This window comes from Equus caballus, chromosome 18 (genome assembly GCF_041296265.1).
Source record: "Equus caballus isolate H_3958 breed thoroughbred chromosome 18, TB-T2T, whole genome shotgun sequence".
Lineage (NCBI taxonomy): Eukaryota > Metazoa > Chordata > Mammalia > Perissodactyla > Equidae > Equus > Equus caballus.
Window position 1 is genome coordinate 15,135,975 of NC_091701.1, and position 20,664 is coordinate 15,156,638.

Sequence of the window (20,664 nt, forward strand, 5' to 3'; positions counted from 1 at the left end):
AGTCAACAAATTAAAGGTATTAGCAAATTTGAAAGGGAAATTAAGGCTTTATGTTAAGTACCAAGGATTTTAACTATGTGAACAAAAAATTAAAAATTGAAATATATATACATGTACATATACATACTTGTGTATATATACATATAAATATATGTATATGTGTACATATTATATATGTGTGTATAGAATTTTACAATTCAGACCAATATAGGAACACTTGCTCATTCATAGGCTTATAATTTATTGGCCTATCTCAACAGACAAGTTAAGAATAACCACACTATCTTATGAAGCAAAGCAACAAAATTAACTGATGGCGGAAAAAAAAAGCATGGAAGAAAAATTTTTACTTTTCTATTCATTCGCTTACCATTAATTATTTCAATATAAAATTCACCTTCATAAAAACTTAGAATTGTGTCTATATAACTAAAGGAGATCTTTGGAAACTGTAAAGAACGTCATAAATGAAATTACTTTTACCTGATAATTTTGTCTGTACATAAATTTTTGAAAACCGTGGTATTTTTCATTCAATAAACTAAAAAGATAATATCCTCAAAAGTGCTAGTTACTGATTTTAATTAATAATGTTAGAATTTGAGCCTATTTAATGAGAAGCTTTTTATTTAACTTTGTCACCCACTAAATTTGCACATATTTTAAAGCATTAATTAACTAGCTAATTTACCAAATTAGCTAACTTTTCTTTCCTTAAAAATTTTTCATATTTTGCCTTCAAAAAAGAACTATACCTTATATTGGTACAAAATCTCAGACAGTCATTAAGTTTTTATCAAGATCTAGAAAATGTCAAGCATATATTAAGATTTACCTATGCTGGTAACATATTTTTCAAAATTTTCTGAATTCTTCTGTGATGCTATTCTTTTCTCTGAAATTATTACTTCACAATTAACGTTTTGATAATAGTATTTTGTTTTAGGAGACTTGAAGTGGAGTTTAAATTTGAAATTGGCTATCACAATTATATTCACCTTAATGTCTAAATGTTTGTATCCTCTGACACTGGATATTGAATAATGGGGAAAAAATTTTCAGTTTGCTTTGAGTATTAGCTTTTCTCAAGCTGTTCAGTTTGGTGCACGGTTGTTCCCCTCACTTGGCTTCAGTCTCCGCTTCTGCAAAATGAAGATACACACAACAGACACGGCTGCTGTAAAATTACATGAGATCACATATATGCCAAATATCTGCCAAAATGTTGCTTAGTACAAAAAAGCTAAAAATAATAACTGTTATTGTCATCATTACCATAATTAATTTTTATTATTTTATTAATAGTCTGCCAGTACAATTTAATTATTCCGATTTCATTTTTACCAATTACATATTAATTTGGCTTTTTTTTGTTGCCTCAATTTCAATGTGGAATAAGGTAAGACATAAGAAATTAACTGATTCAAATTTGTGACATACACTTGCAATACATTTTTTTCCTCTGTCACTACCATAATAATCAGCAATTTTCAAATTAAGAGCCAGTTTTTAACAGAATATCAGAATGTTTTTGGTTCATTAACTTACTCAAAAAAAGACTAATTAAACAACATTGTGTAACATTAGAAATTAATCTATTTTTCCTCTTACATACCTTCACAGTGAATTTTAGGTGGCTAAATATAAAATACATACATTCAGAGCTATTATAAAAATTTTTATTTGTTATTTTTCCCATCATTCCCTCCACTGTCATAAAATGGAAGCTGACAAAATGAAATATTTTGTGATATTTATCTAATTCTATTATCATCTAATATTTTCAAATCTAACTGAGTATCATTTCGTTGGAAGCAGTAATATCTGATAGTGTATACTTTTCTATCAATGTTGTGTCTCTCTTTATTTTTCATATTTTTATCTTGGCAAAGCTGAATTGTGTAATTGTTCCTGCCTTCCAATAACCTGACAATTATTATTAATGATCTTGATATTCACAATATTTTTCCCTACTACATCATAGGAGACAGAGATAGATATGTTAATATAATCATCAGTTTCTGAAGGAAGCTCCCATCTGTCTGCAGCAATTCAGGCAATATTAGAAAATATGCTGTGCTTTTTGAAATTAAATAGAATCCAAGCTCTTCCTTCCCCAATGCAAAACTACATGTACGGCATTTGAGAAGTTTCCACTTGCCGCTATATTAAAATATTTCTGGTTTCTTAGAAGAATATCTGCTTCCTAAAGAGTCCATCCTCTAGGCTAAAATGACAGTTTTCATCCATGTGAATTTTCCCCTATTGCATGTTCAGCTTGGTACTCTGAAACTTTGACCCCACGTATTCTTGACTGCCAAGTGATGGAGTGATCAGGAAATTTGCTCTGGAACTGTAAAATCTGGCACTACTACATATGTATTTTCTATTTCAGAATTATTTACTAATGGAGTAAAACTAGCTGGTGATTGGCTTTCCTTCACATGTTCTTTCAGTGGACTGACCAAACCCATTGCTCCCAGGCCCTGAAAACTTTCCTTAAGCTCCTCTCCACCTTGCTCTTGAATGTGCCTGTTAGAGCTTTGAGACAGGTCAGAACTTGTCTTTTACCTCATGGTCATATTTCCCTGGCGTTTCCCTAACCCCTCACCCAAGTCTCATAGTCAGCTCTCCAATCTGATCCTCTGCCGTCTGTGTACATGCGATTTATTTATGATACAAGAAACATTTAGTAGATATTTGCTGAATGAACACATAAGCAAAAAGCTTATTTTAATATGTACCTCTCTCCTAAAATAGTTTATAAATTGTGGCAGAGAAAATAAAAAGAAATTCATTTTTGCATCCTGTGCACCTAATACAGTGCTTGAGACATAGCAGGGGGCTCCAAAAATGCAGATTATGAAAATGACGTAGAGTAAAGCGTTCTCTTTCCTTTCCACTCTTCAGTCTGTAACATTTAGGCGTAGGCTTTTGGGGTGATGAAAAATGAAGGCCACTTAGAGCTGGGTGAAGAGGAAAGAGAATCAAGAAGGATTTGGACGGGCCTTAAAAAAGGTCGTTCAGACCATTGGTTTGTGTTATCAAAGTGAATGGCGAGGCAAAGACAACCTCAGGAAAACTCTGAAATCCTGTAGATATAATCTGAACATTCAGATCCTGAGCTTCATACACTTATTCTACACATGAATATATACGCATAATCACTTGAAATTTTCTTTCCTTCCTTTTTTATGAAAATCACTTAGTTTTACTGTAAAAAAAATGTTGCTTATTACAGAGCATTTATAACATAAAGGAGCAAACAAGAAGAAATAAATCATCACACCACTAACTATAAGTAGGAACTCTAGACATCAGTTTTCCGTGCATATATATAGACAGAATATTAAATTAATATTTATTTGAATCTCACCCAAGTAAAACAGAAAGGTAAAAGAAAAAGAAATTAAATAAAATGTAGAACTATTAAATATCTTCTCATAAAAGATACTACTTCCCTAAAGTTTTCTCTAATGTGAAAATATTATGAAAAACATGAAGACTTTGGGACACTTTTTTATCAATCATTTCAATTCTCTATAGTAATTCGTGACTCTCTGCTATGAAAGGTGAGGGCATTAGTATTCAGATTCTTTTTCCACCTTCACTCCAGGAGCTGCTTCATTCTTGCTACTCTGATTGTGTTTAGTTAAATCACTGTTTTTATACTGCCAAATTTTACAACAGAAATTTTCTACTGTAAAACGGTATAATTTCAACAGTCGTAGATATTAACTGCCTATTTCCTGAGTTATTCATATTCAGAACCTATGCCTGGTCCTTACACCTGATATATATTATACTTGGGCTAGACAGAATATTTGTTCATTCAGAATTCGGCATGTATAACTTTCTAATATTACATTCTGACGTTCAATGTTGTTCTAGAGAAGTTGGAGGCCAACTTGATATTTTTTCTAACTGTAAGATTTATCTTTTCTACCTGACTTTATTCCTTCATTTACAGAAAAACCATTCATTTAATTAGGCTGTGCTTTGGTGGTGATTGTACAAGTTTGCTGGAACAGCTGTTCTTTTAATAAGCAGACCCTATTCTTTATTTCAGGGAAATTTTAATTCATTATATTTTTAAATATGTTTTTCTATTCCATTTGTTTATTTTTCCACATGAGCAAAAAAGCCATCTTTTTGTTTGATTAATTTTGACGTCTTTTCTGATTGTCTTTCTCACCTGTATTCACTGCAATTATTCACAGCCTTTCTCTGTGTCAGTAATTTGATTCTTCAGGCACATGAATTCTTCTAATTTACACCTTGATCTTTAATTCTGTTTGGTTCTTATTGTTCCTACTGGTGTCTCTTGGTTTGTCGCCTTATGTCTAACTTCTTTATTTTTCCTTATCTCATTTATTTTGAAATCATCTTACCCTTGTAAACTTGTAAAATTGAAATTATTAGTATGTTGTTCTGTACTTCCATAAATATGAGGAATATTTCCTTCTTTTTACCTGAGTTTTGTTTTATTCTTGGCCAGGAAATGGTCTATCATCATAGTCATGTGCCTAGATTCTAGAACCAGACTGCCTTGACCCAAACCCCAACATTTTCTTATTGGTAGATTTAACTAAATTAATTATCTAATTAAATTTAGATGTTTAATTAAATTATCTTATTGTTTAATTATTTGATTTAATTCAGTTGTTTAGTTAACTAAGTTATTTCGTCTCTCAGTTATCTTGCTTTGTAAAATGGGGAACACCTCATAGTTTTTGTGAAGAGGAAATGGGTAGCATAGGAAGTATATATAAAGCAAAACCACTTTACAAGAATCTCATTTTTTTCAAGAACTATTGAAGCAGATAATGTAAATCCCGCCCCCCCCCAAAAAAAAAACCAGGTTACCACTAGAAAATAAGTGAGGAAAAATACAGAGATGAATTGCATAAATATCATAAAGCACAAAAGCCAAGATCAGAGAGCAAACTAAAAGATTCTAGAGTAGTAAATCACAATATGGCAAGATACATGCTCCTATTTCTTCCCCTCAGAAGGCAAACTGGTACCCTAAAATTCTAGATCCTAAGAACGTTCACTAATAGTCCCATGTCTTTTACATAGAAAACTTTCATTCTTTCTGTGATGGGAGAGAAATGAAATGGACCCAAAAGGAAAAATAGGTGAAACAGATGTGGCAGAATAAAATGCATGTTTTCCTCTTCCTCCTAGTAACAGCTCTACTACATTGCCTAACATCCCTTGCCGTTAGGCATGGCCATGTGACTAAGTTTCACCCAAAGGAACTTGAGTGGAACTGATTAGGACCACTCTAGTCCAGGCTCTTAGAAATATCCTTGTATCTGTTTCAGGTTAGATGGAGAGGAGACCGCTCCAAGGAAGACCTAGAGAAACTACAGGTTGAAGTCAGGAGAGTCTCTGTCAGCCCAAGTTCCAGAAAGATGACACAGAGCAGGGACCACCTCTATGAAGCCTTTATTCAGTACTGTAAAAGGAGGAAAAAGCGACTGCAACAAAAATCATTTTACTGTATTTGAGGGATTTACAATTTTTATAATTTCCAGCCTATTTGTCGTAAAAGTAAGGCTATTTAACTACAATTCATATGAAATTTTTAAAAAATGGTGTCTCTGCCTCTCTGAAATCAATGAAGTTTCCAGAGCTACATGCTGCTTTGGGAATTCATCTGAACCCCGGGGCTATACCCCGTGGGGCAGACTCCATCAACTCTGAGTGGCCAACCCTAACATGTGTCATCCACAGAACCTGAGGAGTGAGGGATGGGCTCAGGTATCCTAAAAAAAATTGCACACCACTTAAGATGAACTTTCGCTACCCCCTGTCATTCCTTCAGATTGCAGAAAAAGTAGAAGAAATAACCAGCCCGCCCAGATGAAATCTGAGAAGGAAAGGAGTCTGGGTATCTAAGGAATGGAAAGGATGTCAAGTGGCAGAGAATCATGAGTAAGAAGGAGAGGTGTGCCTGAGTCAGAAATGATATTAGAAAAACTGGAGTGTGCTGATCACATATGGTCTTGTAGATTTTATTTTTAGATATTATTATAGACTTTATTTTAGATTTTATGCAAAGAGCTATGGGAAACACTGAAGAATTTCAAGAAGAGAGTAAGAAGACGTAATTAATATTAACAAAAAATTACATTTCAGGGGCTGTCAAACTTGTAAGTGGGAAAGTCAGTTAGGAAATCGTTATATATGATAGTAAAAAATCATCCACTCTTAGAAAATGACCTTTGATTTAATAACTACAGTATCCAGAAGAGGCCAGAATCAGTTTTAAACCTGTAACCTATCAATAACATTTCACTTCAGTGAACAGGCCTCTAAAATCCATTCAACTAGTCATGGTCACACACAGACTCACTTCAATAAACACATTTCTCAGACTGACGTCGACCTCTTGCCACGTCTGTAAACAACACAACCCCATGACTGAACTCATCAATATAGTGCAGTAATTTAAAAAAAGTGTTTAAAGACACCTGCATAACCCATTAAGTAGCTAGGATCTTTCAATGGCTGATTCTTTTTACATTCCTATTGTTCTGTGGATTCTTTTAGATAAAAACAACAAATCTCTTATGTAAATGACAACGGATTGGAATTATTATTTTTACATTAATCAAATTTGTAATGGGGAGTATGAATCAAGTGATCTGGGAAAGTAGGTGGGAAGCAGAGGTCAACATAAGCAGGACTGGGGCCTAATCTCTTAGAAGTGGTGAAGTATCCACTACTTAGAAGTGAAGAATATTTATCATTTAGAATCTCTAAAAATAAATGGATCTAAAACAAAAAGAACAAGTTTTCATAATTAGTAAAACACATACTTAATAATAGGTAACAGAATAAGGTGTATGCTTAGGGCAATTTCCATATCTCATCTTTGCGTACAAAATAAAGGTTTTATTTGTTAGCAAGTATACAAAACTCTCCAGTTTTGTTCACTGCCTCCTTGGGTCTTACCCATCTTACAAATTCAGTTTATGGCACAGTGACTAACTATAACAGATACTAGGTATGTGTTGAATGAATAAAGAGTCGAATTTTTAAATTAATAACTTAGGCCACTCTTTGAAAACGTCAATGTTTTAAATATCATTTTCAGAGTCTCTGAATAGGAATTGCTAGGAGATGGGTGTGAGTATCCGTATTTTTACAAGTTCCCTAGATAATTCTTAAGTGCAAGTAAACACTGAACTGTAATATGTGTCCTTTGTGGATAGTGACTATATTTATCTTGTAATTATGCCTTATCTTGGGGTATTTGGGACTTTTTCTGTGTCTTTGGAGTTTATATTTTGTAAACCTACAATTCTATTCCATCATATATTTGCATGACTATCTCTTCAGATCTCAGGACAAATATTTCCTCAAAACAAACACCTCTTTTACCACCCCATCAAAAGAATTGTGCCTGTGGTCAAATTTTGTTTTGTTAATATTTTGTTTTAAGGCAATTATAACTGTTTGAAATATTTGTTTCAATTATGTGTTTATTTTGTTTTTCTTTTCTCCTGCTCTAATAAAATATAAGCGCTGTGACAGCAGAGACAATAACTCTCTTTCACTACTATATCTCTAGTCCTGAGCATGGTGTCTGGCATATAGTAACTACTTTAATGAGTTGAATAAACAAATTAGTAAATGCATCTTGCATGAAGAAGATAAAAATGATTGAGTAGGGGAAAATAGCTATAACCCAACCATGATTGAGTGATTGGTCCCTGAATATGTCTGTGACTATTTAGATCAGGAGATAAAGGCACAGCACTGAGATTGTTTTTATAATCTTTGAAATTTAACTTCTCTAATATTGCCTAACTGGTTGCTCCTTTTAAAAAAATTATTTCCTGTTTTATTTATAGTTTGAGCATTACCTATAAGCCACCTCAAATTCTCTGTGAACTAAGGCAGGGGAAAAATAATTAAAGATATGACTGACAACCTGGAGGAAAAGGAAAAAAAAAAATTATCAATCAAGTGACTTTCTCATTCTTCCATCATTGTCTTTTCTGAAACATTTTTGCGATTGAAGTTAAGTTGTTACTAGCTTAAAATACATTATTATAACTTTAAGATATTTCATGTAATTGTAATGGTAACCACAAAGAAAATCTCTATTGAATATATACAAGGGGAAATGAGAAGTGAACCAAAACATGTCACTACGAAAAGTCAATGAAATACAAAGGAAAGAAGCAAAAGAAGAAAGCAAGGATAAAAAATAAGCAAGACATACAGAAAACAATTAAAAAAATGGCTACAGTAAGTCTTTCCCTATCAGTAATTACTTTAAATGTAAATAATTAAACATGCTAATTTAAAGACATATAGAGTGGCTGAATGGATAAAAAGAAAAACAAGATGCAAGAGACTGTTTTGTCTACAAGAGACTCATCTTAGATATAAAGAAATACAGAGGTTGAAAGTGAAAGGATGGAAAAAGTTATTATACACAAATGGTAACCAAAAGAGAGAAGAGATCACCATGTTTATATGATACAAAGTAGACTTTATGTAAAAATTGTCACAGAGACAAAGAAGGGCATTATAATCATAAAAGGATCAATTCACCAGGAAGATATAACACTAGTAAATATATATGTACTTAACATAAGAACCTCCAAAATATATAAAGCAAACATTGATAAAATTGAAGGAAGAAATAAACAGTAACACAAAAATAGTAAGAAACTTCACTACCCCACCATCAGTTATGGACAGAATAGCCACACAGAAGATCAATAAGGAATTAGAGGACTTGAACACCATTATAGATAAATTGGACCTAACAGGCACATACAGATACTCCACTCAACAAAAGCAAAATACACATTCTTCTAAAGTGCATGTAGAAACTTCTCTAAGATAGACCATGTGTTAAGCCACAAAACAAATCTTAACAAATTCACCATTGAATCACATGAAGTTCTTCTCTGACCACAGTGGAATGAAACCAGAAATCAATAGCAGAAGGAAAATAGTAAAATCCACAAATATATGGAAATTAAACAACTCAGTCTCCAATTACCAACGAATAAAAGAGGATATTACAAGGGAATTTAGAAAATATCAGGATAAATGAAAATAAAAACACAGTATCCCAAAACTTATGGGCTGTAGCAAAAATAGTATTAAGAGGGACATTTCTAGCAGTAAATACATATATTAAAAAAAGAAGAAAGTTCTCAAATCAACAACTTAATAATATACCTCAAGTAACTAGAAAAAGAAGAACAAATCAAGCCAAAATTAACAGAGGGAAGGAAATAATAAAGATTAGAGAAGAGGTAAATGAAATAGAGAATAGAAAAATTATAGAAGGAAGAGTTGGTTTTATGAAAAGATCAACAAAAATTATAAATTCTTAGCCAAGACAACTAAGAAAAAAAAGAAAGTCTGAAATAACTAAAATTAGAAATGAAAAAGGAGATATTGCAACTGATGCTACAGAAATGAAAAGGATTATGAGATTAGTATGACAATTATATCCCAACAAATTAGATAAATGAGAAGAAATGTATAAATCCCTAAAAACATACAATTTATCAAAGCTGAATCATAAGGAAATAAAAATAATCTGAACTCTGGACAGATTTATAATTAGAAAGGAGATTGAAACAGTAATTAAAATCTCCCAACAAAGAAAAGTCCAACACCAGATGGTTTCACTGGAAAATCCTACTCAACATTTATAGAAGAATTAACACTAATCTACCTTTAACACATAGCAAACAAAAAAGAAAGAAAGAAGAGAAAGAAGGAAACATTTCCAAACTCATTGCATGAGGGCAGATTACCTTGATAACAAAATCAGATAAAGATATGACAAGAAAAGAAAACTACAGACCTATATCTCTTTTGAATGTTGATGCAAAACTTCTCAAAACATTAGCAAAAGAAATTCAAAAACAAGTTAATGGGACTATACACCATGATCAATGGGATTAATATCTAGAATGTAAGGGTGATTCAACACACCAAACAAATCCTTGTAATACACCACATTAACACAATGAAGGGTAAGAAACACATGATCATCTCAATTGATGCAAAAAAAAAAAAAACACCTTTTAATAAAATTCAACACTTTCTCATATAAAAACACTAAACAAACTAGGAATGGAAAGAAATTACCATAACATAATAAAATCCATATACAAAAAGCCCCCAGCTAACGTCACATTCAAGAGTGAAAGATTGAAACTTTTCCTCTAAAATCAGGAAAAAGGATACCTACTCTCACCACAACTACTCAGTATAGTACTGGAAGTCTTTGCCAGAACAAATAGACAAAGAGAAAAAATAAAGGGCATCCTAGTAAGAAAGGGAGAAGTAAAATTATCTCTGTTTGTAAGAGATGTGATCTTATGTGTTGAAAAGTGTTAAAGATTCCACACACACACGCAGACACAAATTGTTAAAACTAACAAAAGATTTTAGCAAAGTCACAGGATTCAAAATTAACACACAAAAATCCACTGTGTTTCTATACACTAACAGTGACTAATCCAAAAAGGACAATCCCATTTACAATGGCATCAAAAGGATAAAATACCTTGGAAAAAATTTAACCAAGGCAGTAAATGACTTGTAAACTGAAAATTACAAAATATTGCTAAAAGAAATAAAAGAAGATACAAGTAAATGGAAATACGCCATGTGTTCATGGACTGGGTGACTTAATGTTGTTAAAATGTCTGTATTATCCAAAGCTATCTACAGACTCAATGCAATGCCTATCAAAATCCCAACACCATTTTCTACATAAATAGGAGAAAATCCTAAATTCATATTGAGTCTAAGGGACACTGAATGGCCGAAACAATCTTGATAAAGAACAAAATTGGAGGTCTCACACTTCCTGATTTCAAAATATACTACAAGCCACCGTAATTAAGATAGTGTGGTATTGGGATAAAGAAACATATGTAGACCAATGGACTATATTAGAGAGCTCAGAAATAAATTGTTTTGTATATGGCCAACTGATCTTTGACAAGGGTATCAAGACTATACAATGAGAAAATGACAATCTTTTCTTCAACAAATGGTGCTGGGGAAACTAGATATCCACATGCAAAGAAATGAATTTGGAATATAACCTTACACCATATATAGGAATCAACTCAAAATATATTAAAGACCTGAACATAAGACATCAAATTCATATAAGAAAATATAGAGAAAAAGCTTCAGACTTTGGATTTGGCAATAATTTCTTGGATGACACCAAAAGCAAAGGCATTAAAAGCAAAATTAGACAAGTGGGACTACATCAAACTTAAAAACTCCTGTCCAGCAAAGGAAATTATCAGCAGAATGAAAAGACAACCTACAGAATGGGAGAAAATATTTGCAAATTTATATTTGATAAGGGATTAATATCCAGAATATATACAGAACTTCTATAACTCAATAACATAAAAACAAATAACCTGTTTAAAAAATAGATTAAAAACTCAAATAGATAATTCTTCAAAGAGGATAATACAAATGACCAAGCACATAAAAAGTGCTTGACGTTACTATCAAGGACATGCAAATCAAAACCACAATGAGATATTACCTCACACCTGTTCGGATGGCCACTATCAAAAGAATAGAAAAGAACAAGTGTGGCAAGGATGCAGAGAAATTAGAACACTTGCGTACTGCTGGAGATAATGTAAAATGGTGCAGCCATTGTGGAAAACAGTATAGAAGTTTCTCAAAAAAGTAAAAAATAGAATTACAATATAATCCAACAATTCCACTTCTTGATATATATTCAAAAGAATTCAAAGTAGAATCTTGAAAAGATATTTGCACACTGATTGTTCACTGAAGCATTATTCAGGATAGCTGAAAGGTGTAAACAACCCAAACATTCACCAACAGATGAATGTATAAATAAACTGTAGTATATACATATAATGAAATATTTTACAGCCCTAAAAAAGAAGCAAATTCTGTCGCATAATACAACAAGGATGAACCTTGAGGACATTATGCTAAATGAAACAGGCCAGTCACAAAAGGCCAAACACTCTGTGATTCCACTCATATGAAAGATCTTAAAGTAGACAAAATCTTATGAATAGAAAGGAGAAAAGTGGTTGCCAAGGACTTGGGAGAAGGGATGAGGGAATTTGTATTTAATGGGTACAGGGTTTCAGTTTTGCAAGATGAAAAGCTATAGAGATCTACTGTGCAACCATGTGCATATGTTTAACACTACTGAGCTATACACTTAAAAGTAGTTAAGATGGCAAATTTGATGTTACGTGTTTTTCACCATAATATAAATAACTTATTTTTGATGTGAAATTCATATAACATAGAATTAACCATTTTAAAGTGCACAATTTGGTGGCATTTAGTTCATTGAAAATGTAAAACCACCATCTCTCTAGTTACAAAACATTTCCATCACCTCAAGAGAAAACTCTGCCCATTAATTAATCAATCCTCATCCCCTGGAAAACACTAGTCTGTGTTTTCTCTCTATGGATTTACTTATTATGGATATTTCATATAATCTAATTATACAACATGTGACCTTTTGTGTCTGGCTTCTTTCACTTAGCATAAAATTTTCTAGGTTCATTCATGTTGTAGCATGTATCAGCACTTCATTCCTTTTATTGTGACTGAATAGTATTCTATTGTATGTATATAGCACATTTTCTTTATCCATCATCTTTTCATGGACATTTAGGTTGTTTTCACCTTTCGGCTATTGTGAATAGAGTTGATATAAACATTGATGTGCAAATATCTTTTCGTGTTCCTGTTTTCACTACTTTTTGATATATACCTAGGAATACAATTGCTGGGCCATATAGTAATTCTATGTTTAACTTTTCAGTTCTACCAGCAAAGAACTCCCTCAGCTTTTGTCCATTTGATAAGTACTAATTTTTTCTCTATCTTTAAAGGATAGTTTTGCTGGATATTGAAATTTTGGTTTACACGCTTTTTTTGGCATTTTACATATGTCACCCCACTTCCTTCTGGATTCTATAGTTGCTGATTGGAAATTAGCTATTAATATTATTAAGGATTTCTTGAATGTGGCAAGTTGCTACTCTCATGTTGTTTTCAAGATTCTCTCTGTTTTTCAATGGTTTGATTATGATGTACCTGCATTTGATATTATTGCATTGATCCTGTTTGGTTTTTTGAGCTTTTTTGGATGTGTAGATTCATGTCTTCCATCAAATTGGGAGGTTTCCCATCATTAATTCTATCTTATTCTTTTAGCCCTTCTCTCTCTCTGCTCCTTCTGAAACTTCCAGGATCTTTTGGATACTGTCTGATAGGTGCCTTAGGCTCTGTTCATTTGTATTCATTCTTTTTCCTTTCTGCTCACCAGACTTGTTAAACCCAATTGTCATCTTCAAGTTTGCTGATCCTTTCTTCTGTCTTCTGAAACCTGTTGTTAAATCATTCTAGTGAAATTTTTATTTCAATCATTAAACTTTTCAGCTCCAGAATTTCTAGATCTTTTTTGTTATTTCAATCTTGTTATTGATACATTTTTTTCATACATTGTTTTCCTGGCTCCCTTTATTTCTTTATCCATGGTTTCCTTAACCATTTGAGCATATTTAAGACAGCTGATTTAAAGTTTTTGTCTAATATATCCAATGTCTGTGCTCCCTCTGAACTAGTTTCTATCAATTTAATATGTTCATATGAATGGACCATACTTTCCTATTTCTTTTTATACCTTGTGAATTTTTTTTTGTTAAAAATTGGGCATTTGGAACATTTTAATGTGGTAACTTTGGAAATCAAATTCTCCAGGAAATAAAATTCTACCCCAGAATTTGCTGTTGTTAATGGTTCATGGCTACAAAAATCTATTTGTTGAATTTTACAAACTATTTTTACAAAGACTGTGTTCCTCTGCTGTGGGGTTACAGAAGTCTATGTTCCATTATCTCAGCAGTGGGCTTGACAGAAATTTCCATATACATCTGGAGTAAAAAACAAAACAAATCAAAACAAAAAAAAAAACACCCTGCCAAATTTTTCAGATTGGCTCTGAGCTTGGGCATCTCTTCAATGTGTAGCCAGGCCAGCTAGAACTCTGTCTTATCCTTTATCTCTTGCTTTTGAAGAATCCACAAATCCATCGACTGTGCATGCCTAGGGTCTTCTCAGGTCTATTCTGAGCCTGCTACAAGTCCTGGGCATTCTCATTGCACTCCATCTTGCCCAGTGAACACTGTGATTCTTCTGAGCCTTTATTTCTTGAAGAAACTTCCTCCTGAGTTGCTTCTTTCCCAGGTGTTGGAATTGTCTTCTGCTTGCTCCATTTACTGGCCCTTGACCCAGGCAGGCACAGATAGAGTACATCTTTAAATCTTTTGACAGATGCTGTCACTGCCCATAAAGCCACTCCAGCCTGATTGGGATTGGAGGACAGAGAAATAAATGTTAGCCTCTGCACTGGTCCCTCAGAGAAGCACCTGTGCTATACACTGAATGTTTATATCCTCCCCCCGACCCCAGCCAAATTCATGTACTGAAACCTTATCCCTAATGTGATGGTATTTGGAGGTGGGGTCTCTGGGAGGTGATTAGTGAATGAAGGTGGAGCCCTCATGAATAGGATTAGCGTCCTTATAATAGAGACCCCAGAAAGCACTCTTGCCCCTTCCACCATGTGAGGATACAACAAGAAGACAGTAGTCTACAACCCAGAAGAGAGTTCTGACCAGACCCTGACCATGTTGGTAGCCTGATCTCAGACTTCCAGTCTCTGTAACTGTGAGAGATAGATTTTTGTTGTTGTAAGTCACCTCATCTGTGGCATTCTATTATAGCAGCACAAACTGACTAAAACAACAAGACAGATCAAAACATGCAACCACAATAGTTTAAAAATAAGATCCCTTAGTACCCAGCACCAGCAAGTTGCACCAGAAATGGGGCCACCATCCCCATGGCTTCCATCCCTGGTGTGCTGGGGAGGTAGGGATGATAATTAGATGAGTAAAAATTGTTCCAACACTCACTTATCAAATTTCAGCAGTCCTTTTACTCATTAAGCACTCCCCTGGTTGTTTTAAATTTTGGGTTCAATTAGCTTCCAGAGTTCTACAGTTGATTCTGTTAGCCTTACAAGCTTATGGCTGTTTCAGTGGAGGGATCCATTATTTAAGCACCTTACTCTGCCATTTCCTGAGACATCACTCCATCTGATTATCTATTGGTCTAAGGACTGCACCTTTTTTCTCTTTCTCTGATGCACAAAGCTTAGCTTTTGGAAAAGACAGATTGTACTTGGCTTACTTCAATTCATTATCATGATTAGATAAAGCAATTTGAGATAATGGCCAATTAATAGATCAGCAGTAGCATTTCCATATGCTAAGATAAATTCAGGTATCACCTAGGGATATTATTCACATCTCTGCCCAGAGCAATTCCTTTGCATTACTGTGTTTGTCAATTGTGGAGAGGCCTGGAAAAGTGTTTTTGGTAGTTGATATAGTTATATCTTTATTATTATGCTTTAATTTCCATTTAATATAAACCTTTAATTCATTATGTATTGCATGGTTTTTGAGAGCCACAAAATGAATTAGAAGAAAGTTATGGTTCCAAATACAGTATTTACTAAGCTATATCATCTTTAGACTTACTTCCTCCTTCTAAAATAATTTTTCTTGTTTTATGTATTTTTTAAATTTTTCTGTGTGGCACATTGCCTTTCAGATCAGTGTTAAACAAACCATATTAAAACAAAAAAATTAAATTGAAAGAAGGAATACACAGAGGAGTGAAGGATCTTTTAAAAGGCAAATTAAAAACAAAATGCAAAGTCAGTTTCATCCTTTCAACTGTAGTTTTCTATCTGAGTTGCTTTGAACAGACCCACATGTAATCACATATCCACTTTATCATGGGGATAGGAAAAAACAAGAAACAGTCTCCAGGAAAGGAAGTTGTTGTCTATATCCACCCTGAAAATTATGAGGCAATTTCTATTCAGAGTAGGGGAGTACTGGCAACTTTCATCTCTACATTGGAAATGTCTGACTTTTCCAAGTGTGACCTGTCAATCAATTAATGCTAAAAATAATAAAATAACCTAAAATGTAATAGCTATCTTTTATTGCTAAATATGGCATGTATACAAAATACTTCATACAACATATATACAAATTTTAACAAAGAATAATAAATGCCTGTCACATAGCTTGAAAAATACAATAAAATTTATATTTTTAAAGCAATGATATTTAATGAAAGGGGTCTGTGAGTATATTTCTAAGGTCTTTAAACTTGGATAGAGGAAAAATTACATCTTTATATTTATATTTCTAAGGTCTTTAAACTTGGATAGAGGAAAAATTACATCTTTATATTTACTAAGCTGTAACCAAAAGGTAGCATTTCCTTCAATTGTAAATTTAAACAAAAAGTGAAGAAAATTACTATTAGAAGTACCTAAAATTTAGTCACCAGTAGAAATTGAGAATATTTTCATAGTCAATTGCACTTGTTCCAGATATCTAAAAATGTTAATTATATTCATGACTTCATCAAAAATTACACTAGTTATTAGGCCCTGTGCCAGGAGTCATGTGGTCACAGTCGTTCTGTCTTCAAATACTTCCATGACGTAACTGGCATTATGTTACACAAATTGGCATGCAGGAGCCATTTAGCCACAGTGAGATAAATTTGCATCCTCTCACATTGGTGACCCAGACATCTAAGTTTACTTCAGTGTTTCCTGTTCACAGTTGTGCAGTGATCAATAATTGGAAAGAAGTTGATTGTTTCTTTTCCTTTCTTTTAAAATTTTTGGTTGTGAATTGGGGCACTTCAAATGAGAATTTTAAATTTTCCAATGGGATACTTCCAAGATGAAGGGCCTCTACTTCTTAAAACCTTTTCTTGAAGCATCCAGTAAAATTACTTAATAGATTGCCAAAAAAAAAAAAAAATACCCATAGTTTTTCAGAGAATTTAATAAAGCCATGTATCCCACATAAAAATTTCACACTGATTGGTGGACTGGAAAAGAGGAAAAGGTTGGAAAGTGATTCCCTTTTTAAATGATTTTTGTGTTTCAATTGGTTTACCTCCAAATATATTCCATCTATCTACCTATCTTTCTGCTAGCCTGTCTATCTATCTATGTATCAGCTATTGTCTATCTATCCATCTATCTACTTCTATATATGCTCCATATTTATATCAACATTGTTCTAAATACAATTCTATATCTAGTTGATTTATCTTTTAACTTTCTGAAATTTCTCATGGAGGTATTGGCAGCCTCACTACTCCACTTCAATATGAAACTGGCTAAAGCTTTCATGGTAGCCATCTCCCTTTAAAACAAATTTATTCTTTAGGTGCATCTTGATGCCAAGAAAGAAAAATTCATTTTTTGTGTATTCATTTTGGAAAGTGCTAATGCAGAATACACGTTGAAAATTTTTTAAATAGCTAAAAGGACCTTTCTTGGGTTGTTTTTGTTTTGATTCCAGAATATAGCTTTTAATGGAAATAAAAGCTTCATCCTCTTGCACAGAGTTCCTGAAATGTTTGTAAAAGCTTCTATTTTCTTCTACTTAGCAGAAAAGCAAGTTCCTCATACACTTACCATGTGTTGCTTTTTACAGAACTGTGCACTGACATTAAAGATTCTTCCAACAACCCTGAAAATTTTGTCAACAACCATAAAAGTCATCAGCTTTATTATTGTAAAAACACTTTGTCAAGAAACTGGAGCAGAATACAAAAATGTTTTGCTACCACACAATTTACTGGCTTTCAAAAAGACAAGTCTTATTTGAACTAAAGTTCAAGTCCAAATCTTACTTAGACTACAGTCAAGTGTGTCTTTTTCTTTTTTTTTTAAAAAAAGTAAGCCCACTCTTGGAACTCTTTTAAAGAAAGGATTTTATCCATAGGTTGGCATATCTGATAGATATTTTTAACAATGAGAATGAGTTATATCTTTCAATACAAGGTCTTGAAATCACTATTGTTAATGCTACTAAATACACACACACACACACACACACACACACACACATATACTTTCTTTCATAAACTGCCAATATGGAAGAAGATAGTCACTTTTGAAGTCCTTATAAACATTCAAATACTGAAGGAGGAGCTTTACCAGGATGGAGTTGAGATACAAAATTATCTGTCAACTTTGTTTTGAAGGGAGAAATCTGCAAACACTTGTATACATTTAAGAACTCTTTCTAAAGTTATTTCTATCTTTATGACATTAAAGTTGAAGAATAAATGGCCGCTCCTCTGAGGAGAAAACAGTCGGTGGAGGGGTGCAAAAATGCGGAGCAATAAAACCTTTAACTTGGAGAAGCAGAACCATACTCCAAGGAAGCATCATCAGCATCACCACCAGCAGCCACCACCGCCACGACCAATACCTGCAAATGGTCAACAAGCCAGCAGCCAAAATGAAGGCTTGACTATTGACCTGAAGAATTTTAGGAAACCAGGAGAGATGACCTTCACCCAACGTATCCGGCTCTTTGTTGGCAATTTTCCTTCTGACATCACTGAGGAGGAAATGAGGAAATTATTTGAGAAACATGGGAAGGCAGGCGAAGTCTTCATTCATAAGGATAAGGGCTTTGCCTTATCAGCTTGGAAACATGGGAGATTGCCAAAGTGGAGCTGGACAACATGCCACTCCAGGGAAAGCAGCTCTGTGTGTGCCTTGCCTGCCATAGCGGATCCCTTGCTGTCTGAAACCTTCCTTAGTATGTATCCAACGATCTGCCAGAGGAAGCCTTTTCTGTGTCCGTCCAGGTGGAGAGGGCTATAGTTGTTGTGGATGATTGAGGAAGGCCCTCAGGAAAAGGCATTGTTGAATTCTCAGGGAAGCCAGCTGCTTGGAAAGCTCTGGACAGATACAGTGAAGGCTTCTTCCTGCTAACCACATTTCCTTGGCCTGTGACTTTAGAGCTCGTGGACCGGTTAGATGATGAAGAGGGACTTCCAGAGATTCTGGTTATAAAGAACAATCAATTTCACAATGAACAAGAGCATCCACCCAGATTTGCACAGCCTGGCTCCTTTGAGTATGAGTATGCCATGCGCTGGAATGCACTCACTGAGGTGGAGAAGCAGCAGCAGGATCGAGTGGACCACAATATCAAGGAAGCGCATGAGAAACTGGAGATGGAGATGCAGGCTACTTGCCATGAGCACCAGGTCATGCTAATGAGGCAGGATTTGATGAGGCGTCAAGAAGAACTTCAGAGGATGGAAGAGCTGCACACCCAAGAAGTTCAAAAATGAAAGCAACTGGAGCTCAGGCAGGAGGACAAGCGCAGGTGCCGGGAGGAAGAGATGAGGCAACAACAGGAAGGACTCAAGGGAAGCTTGCCTGACGCAAGAGAGCAGGAGATATGACTGGACCAGTTGGCTATGGGAGGTACTATGGGCATAAACAACAGAGACGCCATGCCCCCTGCTCCTGTGCCTGCTGGTACTCCAGCTCCTCCGGGACCTGCCACTATGATGCCAAATGGAACCTTGGGATTGACCTCACCAACAACTGAAGGCTTTGGCCAACCTGCTACAACGGAAGGAATTGGGGCAATTGGTGGAACCCCTCCTGCATTCAACCATGCAGCTCCTGGAGCAGAATTTGCTCCAAACAAACGTCATCGATATTAATAAAATTACAGTGTCTAGTTTCCCAAAACCCTTTAAGAAGGACCCTTTTTGAACTAGCCAGAATTCTACCCTGGAAAAGTCTTAGGGATTCCTCCCAATAGTAGTGTCTTCCCTGCCTGTACAACTTACTCTAGGGAGTATGCTGGAGGCAGACAGTAAGGGAGGGGTGATATTTAACAGATCAGTTCTGTGTGGTATTTCATTTAATCAATGCTGTGTGGTGCTTTCCTGAAGTCTCATGTGATTGTGGAGGGCCTGGTGGGGAACCATGGCAAAGTAGATCCAGTTAGAGCTGCCATTAGTCTTAATCATTCCATTCTTTGCCCATCCTGTTCTATTTGCTTTCTCATTCTTATGCCCCCTGACCGCAGAGACAGTGCCACACATACCACTGAAAACCAAACATTCCCCAGTGACCTTAGCCCCATTGCTCCGATCACTCCAAGCTGGGAATTTAGGCAAATGTCCACAGAGGTCACAGACAACATGCATACGGTTCTGTTATATCCCTTATATTAGCCCTTCATGTCCTAAGGAAGACATTTGCTCTTAGTGATTTTCATTTTAGTATATCTTTTTCAAAACCTTGTGTTAACTTGCCTCCATCTTTTACTTGGGTAAGGAGAATCCAGGATTGGCCCTTTTGTGTCTATGATGTTGCTGTTCCCAGCTTTTCTGATAGGCCTAGTACAATCTTGGGAACAGGGTTGCTGTGTGCTGAAGGTCGGACAGTAACTCTTAGCCTTGCCTGTCTTAGGTAGTTATGCTGTACATTTTTAATTGGTGTATCATGTTTGATTTATCCCTGATACCTTTGGAGCTTTTCTGAAAAATGGAACAGTAACACAGCATCAACTTATTAAAATACATATCAAGCCTCTTTTTAAAAAAAGTTGAAGAATAGTTCCTGAATTTTTTTCTCATTATATAAATTATATGAAAGATATTGAGTTAGCCAAAAGACACATGGATTTTAGGACAAAAGCT

General features: G+C 34.5%; 1 pseudogene; it reads left to right on the top strand.

The window, feature by feature from the left end:
• The first annotated feature begins 18,282 nt into the window (after positions 1-18,282).
• On the top strand, positions 18,283-19,677 carry LOC100050153 (non-POU domain-containing octamer-binding protein pseudogene; annotated as a pseudogene).
• Positions 19,678-20,664: the final 987 nt, after the last annotated feature.